The sequence below is a fragment of the Hemitrygon akajei genome, chromosome 4, assembly GCF_048418815.1.
Source record: "Hemitrygon akajei chromosome 4, sHemAka1.3, whole genome shotgun sequence".
Taxonomy (NCBI): domain Eukaryota; kingdom Metazoa; phylum Chordata; class Chondrichthyes; order Myliobatiformes; family Dasyatidae; genus Hemitrygon; species Hemitrygon akajei.
In genome coordinates this window covers 180,349,005-180,367,900 of record NC_133127.1, presented here as the reverse complement: position 1 = coordinate 180,367,900, position 18,896 = coordinate 180,349,005, and the positions used below count along the sequence as shown (strand labels likewise).

The window sequence follows — 18,896 nt, the reverse complement described above, 5'->3', positions numbered from 1 at the left end:
AGTAAGACTTCCATGCTTTCTGAAATAATTGTAATGCTCTAATTTAGTTATATAACCGAATAAGGTCCCTGTTATAGTTAAATTATTAGCCAATAAGTATGAAAATCTGAGACAATCTTTGATTTTCGTCACATATGGAAAGCCATACGACTTTTAGAGGAATAATTGGTCATAAAATGTTTATGTCAATAATAAAGTGAACCTGCACTAACAGCCAATTTAATCCGGAGAACGTCACTCAGTTTTGATTGATCACTGGGGTAAGAGGAAAATTAATTTGAATATGCAATATTTCTTTTGTACTGCTTTTTAGGTTATTATTTTGTTTGGAAACTCTGGATTTTTACAGGGAGGAACTAAAGCATGGTTTAGAACAGGGAGGAGGAGGGGTTTTTTTAGCCAGAGGGTGGAGAATCTGTGGAATTCATTGTCACAATAGCTGTGGAGGTCAAGTCATTGAGTATATTTAGAATGGAAGTTGAGTAGTCAGGGCGTCAAATGTTCTGGGGAGAAGGCAGGAGAATGGGGTTGAGAGGGATAATAAGCCACCGATGATGGAATGGCAGAGCAGACACAATGGGACAAAAAGCCCAAATCTGCTCCTACATCTTATGGTTTTTTGGTTTAGGAGAATGATCAGGATAAGTTTTGAGACAAACACAAAACAAAGGCTACAATTTTATGTCCTGTGACTATATTATTTCAGAATTTTGTTTTTAATTATTATTCAATGCTTGCTCCACAGTTTAGAGCACAAAATAAAGGTTGGCTCTCTAGCACAATAGCTCTCTCAGTGGCCAAGGCCGTTGTATCTTAGATGAGCCGTTAAATCATCTTGCTCGTGTGGATACAAAAAGCCCCATGACAGACTATTAAAGATGAGCAGCTTGGTACATTCCAATCTAGCCACAATTTATCTCACAAACAATATTTCCAGAAGAATGTTTTTTGTTTTGCAGGGACAATTATAAGGCATGCTGTGATCCTGTTGGGCAGGATAATCTTTTGGTGTGTCTACTTCCTTCCAGTGTGGCAATTGACACTGGCTGGAACAAGGCATAGGAGCTGAATTAGGTAGCTGTCCCATCAAGTCTGCTCCATCATTCTGTCTTGGCTGATTTATTATCCCTCTCAACCCTATTCTCCTGCTTTCTCCCTATAACTTTTGACAGCGTTACTAATCAAGAACCTACCAACTTCCCATTTAAGTGTACCAAATTACTTGCCCTTCACAGCCAACTGTGGCAATGAATTCCACAGATTCACACCCCTCTGGCTAAAAAAAATCCTCCTCATCTCTGTTCTAAAGGGACATCCTTCTACTCTGAGGCTTTTCCCTCTGGTCCAAGACTCCCCCTCTGCAGGAAACGTCCTCCCCACATTCAAACTATCTATTAAGTATTCAATAGGTTTAAATGTGATCTCCCTCAATTTTCTAAACTCCAGCGAGTACAGGCCCAGAACCATCAAATGCTCCTCATGGGTTAATCCTTTTATTCCCTGAATCAATCTCATGAACCTCCTCAGGACCGTCTCCGATGCTAGCACATTTTTTTTCTGAGATAAGGGGCCCAAGACTACTCACTATACTCTGAAGTATGGTCTGAACAATGCCTTATAAAGCCTCAGCATTACATCCTTACTTTTGTAATATAGTCCTGTCAAAATTAATGCTAACATTGCATTTGCTTTCCTTACCACCAACTCAATCTTGCAAGTTAACCTGAAAGGAATTCTACACGAGGTCTTCCGCAGGCTCCCCACTCACCTTCTACAAGTTAAAGATATGGTAGTGGGAACTTGCCCAGGTCCAAGCTCTCCCTGTCCCTTTGTCACGTGTGGAATATTCCTTGTTTCAGTCCCATTCAGATCTTCTTCCTCAGATTTTATGTTGAAGACTATATTTGTGCAGCTTTCTGCCTTTATACAGAACATGAAAATGCCATAACTTTCACTACCAATTTCCACTGTGTTCTCAGCTTCACATGGTCCGCATCTGATTCCTTCCTTCCTTCCTTCCCCTGCTCAACATGTTTCCTTGAATCAGATGATAGATTGGTGGCAATTATCCATCATTGGACATGTCAGTGGACCATAGAAGAAATGAAAGGAGGAGGGGCACCAGAGGGAGGTGATGGGAGATGAGGAGAAGAGAAGGGATAAGAGGAGAGTCAGAATGGGAGGAGTGGGGAGAAATTACCGTAAGTTAGAAAAATTGATATTCATGCCATGAGGTGAGAGGCTACCCAGACAGAAAATGCCCTCTCAGCCTGAGAGTGGCCTCAGCACGGTTGTAGAGGAGGCCATTGACTGACACGTTAGAATGGGAACAGGAAGTAGACTTAAAATGAGTGGCCACCGGGAGATCTCGCCTGTCGTGGCAGATGGAGTGAAGATGCTCGACAAAGCTGTCCCTCAATCTATGTCGTGTCTCACCAATGTAGGTGAGGCTGTGCCTGGAGCACTGGATACCATCAATAACCCCAACAGACCAGAGGGGGAAGTGTTGCCTCACCTGAAAGAACTGCTTCGGGGCCCTGAATAGTGGCGAGAGAGGAGGTATAGAAGCAGGTGTAGCACTTGTCCCACACAGAATAAAAAGGTGGGAGGGGGAAAGGAACTGCCTTTTGGCTTTTTCCCCTTCCACTCCAGTCCTGCTGAAGGACCCCGGCCCAAAATGTCGGCTGTTTATTCCTCTCCATAGATGCTGCCTGACCTGCTAAGTTCCACCAGCATTTTGTGTGTGTGTGTGTGTTACCTTATAACTTTACTCTATTCCAGGCTGAACTGTACCAATTAGCAAGAGATCTGTGGGGGGAAAAAGCCTGAATTTTATACTACTTTTGTTGAAGCACTTACAAAACCAGGATTAAAGCCAGCGCTCCTTGTCTAGAGTATTAGGGGACTGAGCTATGCAATGCTGCTTACTTTCACTGTGAGTGACAATAACGGCAGCCTCCTACAATGGGTAATAAGAATGTGAAACACAAGTCACGACTCAGAATATCTTCCTCCGGCTGACAGGCTCTCTGTATCCCGCTGATTATCCTAAGTAGTCCATCAATGAACACTGTGTGCATGAGTGATCTGCATGAGTAATAATCGCAAAAGAATAAGTCTGTAACAAAGGCGCTTGCTCAGTGAGGAAGGGTATCATTCGCCAAAATATTTTTATTTAAAGCTGCAAGACTCTGAATAGTGCAGAATATATTTGGTGGCCACTTTATTAGGTACACCTGCTCGTTAATGCAAATATCTAATCTGCCAACTCAATGCGTAAAAGCATGCAGACATGGCCAAGAGGTTCAGTTGTTCAGACCAAACATCAGGATGGGGAACTAATGTGATCTAAGTGATGTGGACTGTGGAGTGATTGCTGGTGCCAGACGGGGTGGTTTGAGTATCTCAAGCTGCTGATCTCCTGGGATTCTCACACAGAGCAGTCTCCAGAGTTTACTGAGAATGCTGCGATAGACAGAAACCATCCAGTGAGCAGCAGTTCTGTGGGTGAAAATGCCTTGTTAAGGAGAGAGGTCAGAGGAGAATGGCCAGACTGGTTCAAGCTGACAGGAAGACACCCGTAGCTCAAATAACCACACAGTACACTTACAGCTTCACTGAATACACAACACACGGAACCTTGAAGTGGATGGGCTAAAGCAGCAGCTGCAGCTGAAAAAGACCACGCCAGAGTGAAAGGTGTACCTATTAAAGTGGACACTGAGTGTAGTGATCCAATTATATTTTGATATTCCTCAACAAAGAATAATCAACAGGCAAAATACTCTGAGGGAATGCAAATCACAGTAGAATCATTTCTTTTTGGCACTTGCTCCTTATGCATATTTTATAAGTGTTTAATTTTTCATGACTATTAGAAATTAGCTATGAATTTCCAGTTAAGGACATCTTCGTATGGCTTTAGATCTTTTGAGAATCAATTGGTATTATGTTAGACTATTACTTAGTTCACCTTTACCATGTGCAAATACTAGTTTAATTATTGAACAGTTAGTTGTATGAATAGGTTAGAAGTTTACCCGCTTAATTGTTGTAGTTTTTAAATCCAGTCAGTAGCATTTACTTTTAGATTAACGGGATTAGATTAGATTCTAGCAAGCAAATAGGATTTAAACATAAGGCAGTCTGCAGGTGCTGAAAATCCGGAGTGACACACACAAGATGCTGGGGGTAACTCATCAAGTGAAACTGCATCTATGGAGAGAATAAAGAGTGGAAGTTTCAGGCCAAGAATCTTCATCAGGACTGTAAAGGAAGGGGGAAGAAGCCAGAATAAAAAGGTGGGGAGGGAGGTGGCAGGATGAGAAAGGAAACAAAGAGATCTGAAGTGTACACTATGATCTGAAAAATCTATCTGGTTACATTACATGGTTTATCGTATTCAGGAATACTATTTTCTAATGGAAATTTATCTTCCTTTTAAATCAAATTTCCTTTCCTCAAATGAAGTTTTATTCCTATCTTAAGCAAGGTACTAAAGGCTGGTATTTACTCCAAGTGCATTACAGAAAGAATACTTAATACATTAGAGCAACATCAGCAGGAAAAATCGATCATTCAATGCTTAATCTTATTTAATCAGTTCATAGGTTATTCATAGGCACCTCAACTCTGTTTATCTACTATTGCACCTTATCTCAGCTCCACGTCTATCTTAGTCTTGGTGATGGAAGACATTTTCACTCTTCCTCCTTGGCTTTGATTCTGAGCCTACAGCTTACTATTGTCTTATTTTTACTTCCAGTTTTGCCATTCTGAAAATCAATTGTTTCTTAGTCTGTTAATTTACATTCCCTCTCCCTCTCTCCCTTTCCTGTCCCAAAAAATATTCTTAGCTCAAGTCCCTCTCCTTCTCTCTGTCTCAAAAAATAGAGCCCACATCCCACTTCCTCCCACCCGCTCTCCTCCGCGTGTTTCTCTCCCCTTCTGTGCCTGTCTTTTCAAGGTGTTCCCACCATGCTCTTCCCACACCACTTCCAGTGTCTCCTCACTGAGCGGCTGCCACAGGCGAAGCCGTGGCATGGAAGTCTGGCCCATGCAGCATCCGAGGCCAGACATCCCCCCACCCCCTGCACCTCCCTTCAGTCCCGCCGATGAACCAATGAACCAGACTTGCAGTATACTGCACTAACAATGTCCAATTTGTAAGAAAAACATTCAAGGTAGTCATTTGCACCACTTGTTGGACCACGCACCGCCTCAGATGCCTTCTTCCCTGGGTGGCTGTAGCGGGTGATGACACGGTGCACAACAAGCCCAAACTGAGCTCGGCCACTATGCAGAAACTCGCTAGAGGGGTAAACCTGCAGTACTTGATGTTCTTAATGTCTAGCAGTGTCTTGTGATCATTAGAAAGAGATAAAGGACAACCACACAACCAAAACTACCAATAGTGTACCACACAACTAGACGAACTTCTCGGCTTCTGTCCCCTTCTAGTTTTCCCAAACCAGAAAGAACGTGCTTTTGCTCTTTCTACCTTTTCTGAGACATTTCAATGACTCAAATTCAGTTTTTTTTTCCATAATTGGTTAATCTAATGAATGGAACTTAAATCAAAATCAAACACCTTCATTCAGAGCTGGAGTGGAAATGTTCAATGCTCAACAGGAATTCTTCCAGCAAGAACTATCCATCAGCTGAAAGAAAACATATGCCTTACTATTCATACGTTTCTGTATCAACACGTGTCAGAGACATAGACTCAAAACACTAGATTCTGCAAATGCTGGAAATATAGAGCAACCGATGTAGATTAGGGGATCGCTTCATCCACAAAAGGCGGAATTTCCCGGTGACCACCCATTTTAATTCTATGCCCCATTCCCATTCCAACATATCAGACAGTGGCCTCCCCCACTGCCAGAGGAGGCCACATTCAGGTTGGAGGAACAGCACCTCATATTCCATATGGGTAGCCTCCAACATGATGGCATGAACACTGATTTCTCTAACTTCCCACTACACTCTTCCCTCTTTTCCCTTCTCTCTTTTACTATTCTCCATTCTGGCTCTCCTCATACCCCTTCTCTTTTCCACACTTGCTTATCACCACGTTCTGGTGCCCCTCCTCCTCCCCTTTCCCCCAAGGTCCACCCTCTTCTCTAGTCAGATTCCTGCTGCTTCAGCCATTTGCCTTTTCCACCAATCACCTCCCAGCTTCTCACTATATACCCCTCCCCCCCTTCACCTGGCTTCACCAATCACCTTGCCAGCTTGCATGTCAGAATCAGAATCAGGTTTATGATCACCGGCATGTGACGTGAAATTTGTTAACTGAGCAGCAGCAGTTCAATGCAATGCAAAATATAGAAGAAAAAAAACAAAATAAAATAACCATAATAATAAATAAATAAGTAAATCAATTTCAGTATATGTATATTGAATGTACTCCTTCCCTTCTTCCCACCTTCTTATTCTGGCTTCTCCCCCCTCCCTTTCTGATCCTGATGAAGGTTCTTGGCCTGAGACATCGACTGTTTATTCCTCTCCGCAAGTGCTGCCTGACCGGCTGAGTTCCTCCAGCATTTCGATTTTGTTTGTTCCTCTGGATTTCCAGTATCTGCACAATCTTCTGTGTTTACAGCTTTGAGGGAATTCTTATGTATAGCTAATGAAATTTAAAGTACAGAAATGCAGATTGTTAGATATTGGTAAGAAGGATAGGGAGAAGCCATAAAAATTGATCACAAAGGGAAAGCAGGAACCGAGATGTACATAAACCTTGGCCATATTAGCAGAGGAATAAATAGTAATACATGGAAGTGACTTTAAAACTTTGAAATGCACACTGGACTGTTGTGTTTAATTCTACACATCTGACGACAGGAGGTGTCATGGCCTTAAACACAAAATACTCTGCAGATGCTGGGGTCAAAGCAACACGTACAACAAGCTGGAGGAACTCAGCAGGTCGGGCAGCATCCGTGGAAATGAACAGTCAATGTTTCAGGCCGAGACCCTTCGTCAGGACTGAAGAGGGAGGGGGCAGGGGCCCTATAAAGAAGGTGGGGGGACGGTGGGGAGGAGGAGGCTAGTAGGTGCCAGGTGAAAAATCAGTGAGGGGAAAGATCAAGGGGTGAGGGAGGGGATAGGCAGGAAAGGTGAAGAAGCAATGTAAGGGGAAAGCACTATGGGTAGTAGAAGGAGGCGGAACCATGAGGGAGGTGATAGGCAGCTGGAAGAGGAGGCAGAGTGAAACTGGGATGGGGGAAGGGAGGGGGAGGGAATTACCAGAAGTTGGAAAATTCAATTTTCATGCCAAGGAACTGGAGACGGTATATGAGGTGTTGCTCCTCCAATCTGAGTCTGGCCTAATCATGGCTGTAGAGAAGGCCATGTATGGACATATCCGAATGGGAATGTGAAGCAGAGTTTGAAGTGAGTGGCAACCGGGAGATGCTGTCTGTTGTGTCATAGCCTTGGAGCTTGTATGGAGGAGAATGATGAGAGCTCTACTTCAGCATGGAAACAAGCCAGTCAGTCCACTGAATCTGTGCCGACCGTCATCCACCCATTCACACTGATCACACTTCCATTCTCTCCAATCAACTCTCACCCTTCAGACTCGCAATTCTGGGGACTATTCCCAGTGGCCAATGAACCGACTTGCATGCACATTGTAAGGGGGGGGGGGTGGGGGGACATTGCCGCACATGTAAACTCCGCACAGGCACACTCGAAGGTAGGATTGAACCAGGCTCTCTGGAACTGTGGAACGGTGGCTGTCCGACCCGTGTCACTGTGCCGCCCGTAAACATCCTCAACCCAGAGGCAAAACAGTTGTCTTAAATTTTTCTAAAAATTTAAACGCATGCGTTGTAAATATCTGTTTTGCACGGACTGGAGTAGCATTGTAATCTCGTTGTCTTGAGCAAAGACAATAAAGTTCTATTCAATTCTATTCTACCTTGCATGTTCCACTTTCATTAAAATAGTGACAAAATGTTGAAAGTAGGAAATATTGTAATAGTTGTTTCTGGTAAGCTGGTAAGGAAGGCGGGCTCTGTCGTGGGCAAAGTACTGGAGAGTTTAACATCGGTAGCTGAGCGAAGGGCGCTGAGTAGGCTACGGTCAATTATGGAAAACTCTGAACATCCTCTACATAGCACCATCCAGAGACAGAGAAGCAGTTTCAGCGACAGGTTACTATCGATGTAATGCTCCTCAGACAGGATGAAGAGGTCAATACTCCCCAATGCCATTAGGCTTTACAATTCAACCGCCAGGACTTAAGAACTTTTTAAAAGCTATTATTAATGCTTTTTGAGATAGTGATTTAGATGCATATCATATTTTTTACTGAGTTAAGTATTGTATGTAATTAGTTTTGCTACAACAAGTGTATGGGACATTGGAAAAAAAGTTGAATTTCCCCATGGGGGTGAATAAAGTATCTATCTATCTATCTATCTATCTATCTATATGGGCACTGCATCCTGAATGATACAGTGATGCCTTTTCCCTGGCAGGTATTGACTGCGCTCACTCTCGTTACTACATTGCCTGGAACAACTTGGCCTACATGTGTTTAGTGCCGACTTGTAGTTGTAGGCCCACTTCCTTGCCCAACAAATTTAAAATAGTTTTAGCAGTTCTAATGAAATGCATGCGTCGGTGTTGTAGAAAAACTGGGTGAAACATCCGTCATCATTCTCTTTAGTTCTCTAGCTGATAAGAAAGACCATAGGTGACTGTTGCTGCAAGAACTTATTACAAATCATATCAGCCTATCTACAATACAACCTGCCTGCAGCATTATATGAACCTTAATGCACGTAATATAGACAGCACAGATTACCCAAGCCTATATCAATTCTGTTCACAGATTCAAACAAAAATGGTTGTTAGCAGCGGTAGTTCACCACTTGGGGGTGCTGCCTGTTTTGCATTACAGTCAGAGAGTCGGAGAACACTACAGCACAGAAACACACACTTCAACCCATTTAGTTCAGTCCAGACTATTATTCTATGGTTATCATAGAGTGCATCACAAGAGTGGAGAGCTGAAAATCAAAATGCTAATCCCATGCCCAAGCCAAATCTTGGTACACAGATATACACACGTGGAACAGTTGATGGGTAAAGCAAAGTTAGAGAAATGTAGATTAATGTGGTTTATGTTGCTTTATTCCAGTCCCTTTCTAGCCATTGTGAATGTGACTATGAAGGCTGCAATACTGGAATGAATTCACAGGGTAGTGGCATTCTTTGTTGAAATTTTAATATGCCAAATTCTAAGGTTTGTATGTTAAAAGCACCAGATAATTAAAGTCAAAGTAGCTTTATTATTAAAATACGTGTATGTTACCATATGCTACCCTGAAATTCATTTTCTTGTAGGCATTTACAGGAAAGAAAAAATACAGTAGAATTTTGTGAGAATCTATGCATAGACTGACAAACGCCCAATGTGCAAATCAAGCTGTGTAAATAAAAATAACACCGAGACCACACGTCGGAAAATGTCTGTGAAAGTGAGTCTGTAGGTCATAGCATTAGTTCAGAGTGGCGGTGAGTGAAATGATCCATGCTGATTCCGGAGTCTGATGGCTGAAGGGTAATACTGTTCTTGTCTCTGATGGCGTGAATTTTAAGGCTTCTGTACCTACTGCCTGATGGTAGGAGACAGAAGAGGGCAGCTGAATTTACCAGATGAAGGCAAGTCCAAGAGTAGGTAGTTAAGTTGTTGGATGAACAACAGGTACGATGTAACGAAAAACCACAGGTTTTCTTAACGATGGCATGGAAGCTCATTACAGTTTAATGTACAACATCAAGATTGCTGTCAATCAAGTTCACGTCCTGAGAAGTGCCAACGAAAGTGAAGGAGTTTCTGACTGGAAAATTGAATTTATCATTAGGACTAAAGATATGTCTTCAGTCTTCCCAATATTGGAGATAACTTCTGCCTATTCACTACGGGATGTTGGAAAAGTTGTCTGTGTTGTGAAAAACTGGCTTCACCAGGAAACACACTGGAACTGTTGCCTATGTTTCAGATAAGTTTTTCAAAGAGCAGCAAGGTGTATTGAGAAACTGGAGGAACAAATGCTATATCCTGGTTGGCAAATGGGAAACGATTCAGATAATGAAGGGATTGAGAGAAGGAATGGTAGAGGAGAGAACAGAAGACTTGATTAGAAGAGTATGTCAGAATCTCATCCTGAGTTGGATAAGATCAGAAATCCAGAGTACATGATGTCCTGGCTGAAGTTTTATTAGTTTTACCAGGGGAATTATGTATGTGACAATTTTCTATAGAACAAATGAGACAGAATACAAGGCTGGAGAAGGATGGGGTGGAGGACGGAGTAAGGAGTGAATAATTAACCAGGCTGAGAAATTTTTATATCAATGAAGTTGTCAATGTGCTGCCAGGTATCTGGGCAAGAGGGTAGGAAGTGTAACATGTTCAAAATCCAACAAGTTGTTGATGGAACAAAACCTGCAAGAAGGAAATACTGCAAGAATATATTGGAAAGGCAGATCAATTACTTACAAAACTCAATTTGGTTGACTGAGTCTGGCCTTCCATAAATACAGAACCAGGTTTTACATCTACCTAGATACAAGAGATTCTGCAGAAGCTGTAAGAATTCAGCAATGTGCACAATAAGCTGGAGGACGTGGCAGGTCAGGCAGCATCCATGGAAGGAAATTACGGTACCAGTTGGTGCTTCAGGCTGCGACCCTTCATCAGGACTAGGCCCAGAACATCAACTGTTTATTTCCCTCTTTGGATGTTGCCTGACCTGCTGAGTTCCTCCAGCATTTTGCATGCCTTGCTTTGATGTCTACCTGCTTGGTTAAAAGGAAATCAGCTAATTGATCAATGTGAGGGGAATGAATTTCAGATCTTCACGTGGAGCAGTGGCATAGTGTGTATATAGACCAGAAAGTGGAAAGAAAGAAGTTTAGTTTCTAGTGTATTGATGCTGTAATTGAGCTGGCAATCTTCCTAAAACAGTGTCTAAGTGGTGACGATGATAATGTTCATTCTTTCTATCTGGAATTCATTGTTGTTAAGAGGGAATGGCAATTTTCCATTGCCCATGCTGCTTTGAAAATGCAGTTTTGAAGTAGACCACATCACCTAACTGGTCTCGGCTATGTCAGCCAAAATCCAGAATCTCCAAGCATTGCACGGACTCTTGTACCGACAACATTATATCAACTGCTTTGTGGGGTTCTATGTACTTTGTCGTGCAGTCTGTGCGAGTGCTAAGGAATGTGAAAGCCTGTGTCTTTGACGAAGGATAATCATGATAAACAGCAGCTAAACAAGTGCCATCATTATCTGACTGCTCCTGTGGTGTTTCTCATCAGGTTCCATGTGTGAAGTGGGTTCAGTTCATCTCCCAGCTAATTTCACAGTGAAATAGTGCTCCTATTTTGTTCCCGCTTTCAGTGTTCCATTTATACACGCTATGTTTTGTCTTGACAGGAAGCGAGGCTGCCATAGCCCTGCAAAAGAATGGTATTTTTTTTATTTTCTCCTGTACTCCACCATGATATTTTAACCTACAGTGTGATGGCTGTGTTCGCGCTAGCGATCGTGGTTCAATTCCTGTCCGTGAGGATCTTGTAAGTCGTTTGTCCCGTGACCACGTGGGTTTCCTCTGAGTGCTCCAGTTTCCTCCCACTTCCAAAGACATGCAGGATAGTAAGCTGTAGGCATGCTATGTTGACGATGGAAGCATGGTGATACCTGCTTGGACTGGGACAATGCTTGCCTGGTTTGGTAGTTGACACAAATGATGCATTTCACTGTACGTTTTGATTTTTCAATTACATCTGACAAATAAAGCTAATATTTTTTAAATCTCACATTCACCAGGCTACGTAACAAAGGAATTCTTCGAATGGTTCATGATGACAAAGCTCTGACCAGTTTTTCATCGGGGGCACTTAAGAAACTCTTGAATAGCCAGACGGATGATAGAAAAATGGAGGGTTATGTAGGAAGAAAGGGTTAGATTGTTCTTAGAGTTGGTTAAAAGATTAGCACAACATCGTGGCTGACAGGTTTGTGCTGTGTGTAATGTTCAGTGTTTTATGTTCATCTACTTCCTGAGTTTTCTGAGCAATGATTGTCCTTCAAAGAATTAGAGGAGCTCACCTTGAGGCCAGCGTAACAAGTACCGTAGATGTCGGATTATAAGCCGCTACTTTTTTCTCACATTTTGAACAGCTTTGAACACTGCGGCCTTTACTACGGTGCGGCTAATGCATGGTTTTTTTTCATGCCGCCAAAAACATTTTGCCTCGTAACAGTAGACCAATAAAATTGATGAGTAGTTCACAGAGGTCCAATGAAATTGTACGATAAATCAAGTGCACTTTCACAATTAAATTATTGTAAATCAGTCATTTGTACTCACCCTCATCAACATGGAAAACACTCGAAGAAAAGCATTGTGCTGCCTTTATGGCAGTTATTTAGTTTATAATATTTTCGCTTAGTAATTCATTTGTTAGTAATTTCTAGTTAAAGTTAGAAGTGTTTTAACTATATTTGTTTTCTGTACTACATCCCGGGATGCTATGACGTCACACCCGGTTTCGCCGCGTCTTGTGGGAAATACCGGTTTGCGATAAACGGGAAGGTGGGGGCGAGCGGCATTAGATCTGAGCGAAAACGCTGCTTTTAAGTTAAAGGCGATCAATAACTTTTCCTGGTAGGCTGCAGTATATATATTTTTTACCAGTCGTTAGGAGATATTGGAATGTTGTTCAGTAAAAAAGTATACGCAACGTAATTTGTGTTACCGATACGTATGTATATTTAAAAGTAGCCGCGTTACAGGCACGGTTCGAAAAAAAGCATTTGCAATATATATTTGTTTATGTTACCATATGGATTTAATTAAAAGTTAAAAAATCCTCACGTGTAATATCTTTCTGTGTAAATATCTCATATTACAACGTGGGACACCTGCGGCCGAAAATCCGGTGCGGCCTAAAATCCAGTGCGGCTTGTACAAGTACAAAATTGATTTTCTTTCTAAAATTAGAGCAGCGGCTTTTAATCAGGTGCGCTCTGTAGTGCGAAATCTACGGTATTTCAAGTCGGTGCTGGGAAAATACAAGTTATTTTACTTTAATCGAGCCTTTCGACAAGGTAAAATATAAACGTACACCAATACTTGTGCTCCGTGTAGTAAAGGGAGACTTGTATAAGACTTTTCAGATGCTTAGGACACTCTAAAGAACTTTGCAACTGAAGAACTGATGTTGATGCACAGTCACTCTCATAGTGGTAGTGATGAAATCACTCCGGTTGAGTATGATGTTCTCCTAAGGAGCTGTCTATTGGTGGGTCCTCAGGTGGCTGTAGATGCTGATCCAGGATGGATGTTTTCCTCTGGGCAAGAGTCACTGGTGGCTGTCATCACACTCGTTCAGTCTCTTCTTTCACAACTGCTGCTTGCGTTCTGTGACACAACAGAAGTTGTTCTCAGGTAGCTCAGCTCCCTCTTGAGCAGAATTCCTGGAGGTGTATCTATCGAGTGCAATGTCTTCCCAGTTTTTAGATGTCACGCTGAATTTCTTCAGGCTGTTTTTGATGTTATCCTCGAAGCATTTCCTTTGCCCCCCGCCACCCCCCGGACTTGCGGGCTGTACTGATTAGGCTGGCTGCCTTACTGAGGCAGTGAGAAAGTATACAGTAGATGGAGTCCAAAGGGAAGGCAGATTTGTGTGATGTGGACTCCTGGCATTGTTTGCAAGATGCTGACTATCAACTATCAGAAACTGAAGATGGAGGTTTGATCCTGAGGTGAACCTTAGTCCACATATCTGTATCATAAGTAACAAGCAATATTTTTTACATGCATCTCTGTAACACCAGTGGAATTCACCCAGTGTCAGCTCACCTCCTGCTGAAAATAGCATTGACTTTATTTCTTGGACTCGAGGGACAGCACGTGTTTCTACTGAAAAGTAGATGCTGGAAATCTGAAATAAAAGGTGCCGGGAAATGGTTAACATCTGCGAAGGTAGAAAAATAATTAGAGTTTCAGGTCAGTGACCTTTCCTCGGAACTGAGAGAAGATAAAAATCATCAGAGTTTGGGAAAAGGAATGAGGGGAGTTATTTTAAGTATAAATACAAGGATGTGTGATAGACGGCATGTGGGAAGGTATAGAGCGAGGAAGAGAAAACAGTGCAGGGGCAAAACGGGATAGGAAAGGGGCAAGTCAAACAAAACATAAAATGTATCCAGCTCCATGACTGGAATTGACTTGGTTCGAACACCTAATTTCGGTTTGTGCTCAGAACTTTATGACTTTCTTTCCTAACTTTCTGCATCAGGTCCACAACATTTAATGAGATAAAAACCTCTGACTAGTTCCAGTCCTGTTGAAGGCTCTTGGCCTGAAGCATCGACTATTTATTCCTCTCCATTAATGCTGCCTGACCTGCTGAGTTCCTCCAGCATTTTGTGTGTGTTACATTGGCTGGTTCTAAAAGCTTAACCCTGCCGCACTGCTCCTGCAGACTCACAGTACCGTTTCTGAGTTTGATATAGTTGAATCATCTGTGGTCTGATTACCCTGCTGATATTGACGTTGCCGTGTTTTCCTTCTCAATGTTATCTCATGAGGCTAAAACAAAATGGAACTCTGTCTTCCTGCACACTTGTAGCAAATTTCTATAATCATGGGCACTAGCCGCCCTAGCATCGAGGACATCTTCAATACGCCTCAAGAAAGCATCCATCACGAGGGACCCTCACCGCCCAGGACATGCCCTCTTCTTATTACTAACATCAAAGAGCAGGCAGAGGAGCCATAAAACACATACTCAGTGTTTTAGGTACACTGTCTTCCCCTCTGTCATCAGATTTCTGAATGGTCTAGAGTCTACTTCATTATTTTGCACTCTTTTTGAACTACTTATTTAATTTTATCCTTTCCCATTGGAACTGCCAGTAAATTTTATGTATTGCACTGTACTATTGTTGCTGTGCAACAAGCTTCATGACATATTTGCCTCTATCAATACCCCTGGCGGTATTGCCCTGGAGTGCATGTTGAGTTTCATGCACTCACCACACTCTGTGTGAAAAGACTTACCTCCGGCATTCCTCCTATACTTTCCTCTGATCCTCTTAAAATTATGCCCCCTGCCTCTGGACATTTCCGCCCTGGGAGAAGGTATCTGGCTGTCCACTCTTTCATTCTGTACATCTCTCCCAGGTCGTCTCTCATCATGGACCATACTGAGAATGTTCCTCAATGTTGTGGATGAACCTGGCTTGGGCTTCAGAAATCTGGTCTACTGGCTTAACATGCTCTGGGATGTTCTGCAGTTGTGGATGCTGTTATATAATTCATCCCTCCTTACTCACTTCTGCTGACTCAGCTCAACCTACTTGTTGTTTATTTTAACGACACACACTGTATTAAGTCGGTAATGCATGGTATGGATCATGGGCCCACTTGTACTAAAAGATTCTGGTCATGTTGTTTGCTGAGCATTTCTGAATATCTGAGCACATTTTGTCATAACATTGACATTGTTACATTTTCCTCATAATTACCTCAAAAGGCAGCAGCAGTCACCTGTAAATATTGTTGCTCTTTAATGACTAAAGAAGGCTCATTTTTCTAATGTTCTCATTAGCAACAATAAACCCATTCCCATCGTATCTCATTTATTCACATTTCTTGTGGCTGGATGACAGTTTTTTTTCACTCTTTACATTTGTATTTGCATCGTGTGTATTATTGTGCTTATAATGAGATGCTCAGAACTGTAGCAGGTTTCCCATTGAAGGAGGAGGAGGGAAGAGGATCAGTATGCAGCCCGAGTGGTGGAGCTTCGGTAATTTCAAACAAATTATCGTGCTTCGCTCAACCAGTTGGAACCCAATTTTCTCGTCGAGGGAAACTTGCGGCAGAATAGAGGTTCAGATGGGAGGCCATTCTGCCACCTCTTTGCTGCTTGATCACTCATCAGGGATTTTCTTTTATCAGTAGGTGCACAGATTTACTGGGTGAGGCTTTATAAGGCATTGGACAGACCACACTTTGGAGCAGTTTGGAACCCTTATCTAAGAAAGTTTGCGCTGGCATTGGAGGGGATCCAGAGGAGGTTCAGAAGTATCATCCCGGGAATTAAAGGGGTAATGTATGAGGAGTGCTCCATACCTCTGGGCCTGCACTTGCTGGAGTTTAGATGAAAGAGGGGGATCTAATTTAAGCCTAGTGAATATTGAAAGACTTAAGTAGAGTGGTCATGGAGAGGATGTTTCTATAATGGGGGTGTTCTATGACCATCTGTGGAATTCATTGCCAGGGACGGCTGTGGAGGCAAAGTCATTGGGTATATTTAAAGCGGAGGTTGATAGGTTCTTGATTAGTAAGGGTGTCAAGGGTTAGGGGGAGAAGGCAGGAGAGTGGGGTTGCGAGGGATAATAAATCAGCCATGATGAAATGATGGAGCAGACTCACTGGGCAGAATGGCCTAATTCTGCTCCACTGTCTTATGGTCTGATGGTCACTGTTGTTGCTGATTAACTGGACTCTGAAAACAGGCACTTGCTCCTCAAGTTACACTTTATATACTTGTTCACAAGGAGAACGTAACCCCATCACCAAACAGTTCTAAAGTCTGAACAAATGGTCCTAATCTTTGCTGGATAATAGAAATCCAGTCCATCCTTCAACTCCAGTGATGTAATTTCCTTTAACTTCTTTTGGTTTCATTGGTAATTAGTACTGGTGATTGGTAATATTAATTGGCTTATTCTAGAACATGCAATAAAATTGGGCGCCATGGCCGCTTAGCAGTTAGCGGAATGCTGTTGCGGCTAAGGTTTGGAGTTCAATTCCCACTCTGTCTGTAAGTTCTTCCTGTGATTGTAAAGGTTTCCTCCGGTTTCTTCCCACGGTCTAGAGATGTACCAGTTAGTAGATTAATTGGTCATTATAAATTGTCTTGTGATCAGGCTCCTGTTAAATTGCTGGGTTGCTGGGCAGTGTTGCTCACTGGGCCTGAAGGATCTGTTCTGCACTTTATCTCTAAATAATATGCAACATGGAACATTATAACACAGTACAGGCCCTTCAGCCCACAATGTTGTGCTGACCATTTAACTTAAAAGTTAGACTAGTTCAGTCTAACTCTTCCCTCCTACGTAGCCCTGCATTTTCTCTGATCCATGTACAATGGATCATCTATTATTGTCACTGAAATCCAGTATAGAGATTTTGCATTCCATCCAGACAGAGGCACATTGACGTGGTGCAAAAGGAAAGCAAAAATGAGTGCAGAATAGAGTGTCGCAGTTACAGAGAAAGTGCAGTGCTCTTTACTCCTGTAGACGGGCTCATTCTGATTCAGGGCCAAAACACACTGAAACTAGTCCTTGAAGTACTTTGGGTCATCTGTAAGACCATCTAAGGAACAAAGAAGCATGTTTTTAATAGTTGCTTGTTTAAGCAGAGGAGGATTCCACGTGTGGGGGGAGAGGTAGGAATCTAGAACTCGGATATGGCCGTGTGTTACTGTTAAAAATAAGGAGTCACCCAAATTAAGACTGAGGTAAGCTGAAGTTCTTTTCCTCTCTGAGGGAGCTGTGAGTCTTTGGAGCTTTAAGAGCCTGCAAGTGTCGCCACATATCCCAACGCCAGCGTAGCATGCCCACATCACCTGTCAGAACACAAAGCTTTTTTACCCCCTTCAAAGTTTGGGGCAAGCAAAGTCTTTGAATATTTTGAAGGCAAGGTGTGAAAGTTTACTGTGTTAGAAAAGCATGCAGAACTAAGGTTAATTCGATCAGTCACCATCTTACCAAATGGGAGAGCAGGTTTGAGGGGCTGAGTGGCTTACTCCTGCTCCAAATTTGTATCTTATGTACCTGGCACTGCGCTGCATTACACGCTGGCCTGTTGCCTTTCAAAGAGGGGCATGGATTAGAAAATCAAGGAGATGGGGATGAAAATCTGTTCATACCCACCCCCAAGGAATTGTCCACTCAATGGCCACTCGCTTAGGTACACCTATACAGCTCACCGACCTGAGTGAGTCACCTCTTCTCTCACTCCTGTTCAAATCAGCGTAGAAACTGACAATTGAGTCTATTGGGGTCACACAAGCATGTACTCAGTGGCCACTTCATTTAGTACACCTTGTGCACCTGCTCATTAATACAAATATCGAATCAACCAATCGTGGGGCAGCAGCTCAATGCAGACATGGTCAAGACTTTCAGTTGTTGTTCAGACCAAACATCAGAAAGGGGAAGAAATGTGATCTAAGAGACTTTGACCGTGGGGATGTTTGTTGGTGTCAGATGAGGTAGTTTGAGTACCTTATAAACAACTGATCTCCTGGGATTTTCGTGCATAATAGACTCACAGAGAATGGTACAAAAAACATCCAGTGGGCAGCATGGGTGAAAATGTCTTGTTAGTGAGAGAGGTCAGAGGAGAATGGCCAGACTAGTTCAAGCTGATAGGAACTCAACCACGCATTACAACAGCGGGTGTGCAGAAGAATGCACACTCTGAATGCATAGTATGTCAAAGCTGCAGTGAACAGGCTACAGAAGCAGAAGATCATGAGCATACACTCAGTGGCCACTTTATTAGGTACAGGAGGTTACTGATAAAGTGGTCACCGCGTGTAGATTCTTTCAACATAAGGTGAGGCCACTCAGTCCACCGTACCAAGATCAATTCACTCCAGGAATACATGGAGCTGTAGTGCAAGAAGAGTGGCCCAGTGCAGAAACATCGAATACTAAAGAGCATGCACTTAATACGTTGAGAAGGGGAAGTTCAAAGGAAGTGCGTATGACAAGAATTTTACATAAACAACCATCGATGCCTCTATCAGGCTGTCAGAGGCAGTGGTGGACGCAA

General features: G+C 42.6%; 1 protein-coding gene across 1 annotated transcript in view; it reads left to right on the top strand.

Moving 5' to 3' along the window:
* Positions 1-18,896, top strand: part of oca2 (oculocutaneous albinism II) — a 509,488-nt gene that overhangs the window by 183,984 nt on the left and 306,608 nt on the right. The gene's annotated exons all lie outside the window — the stretch shown is intronic.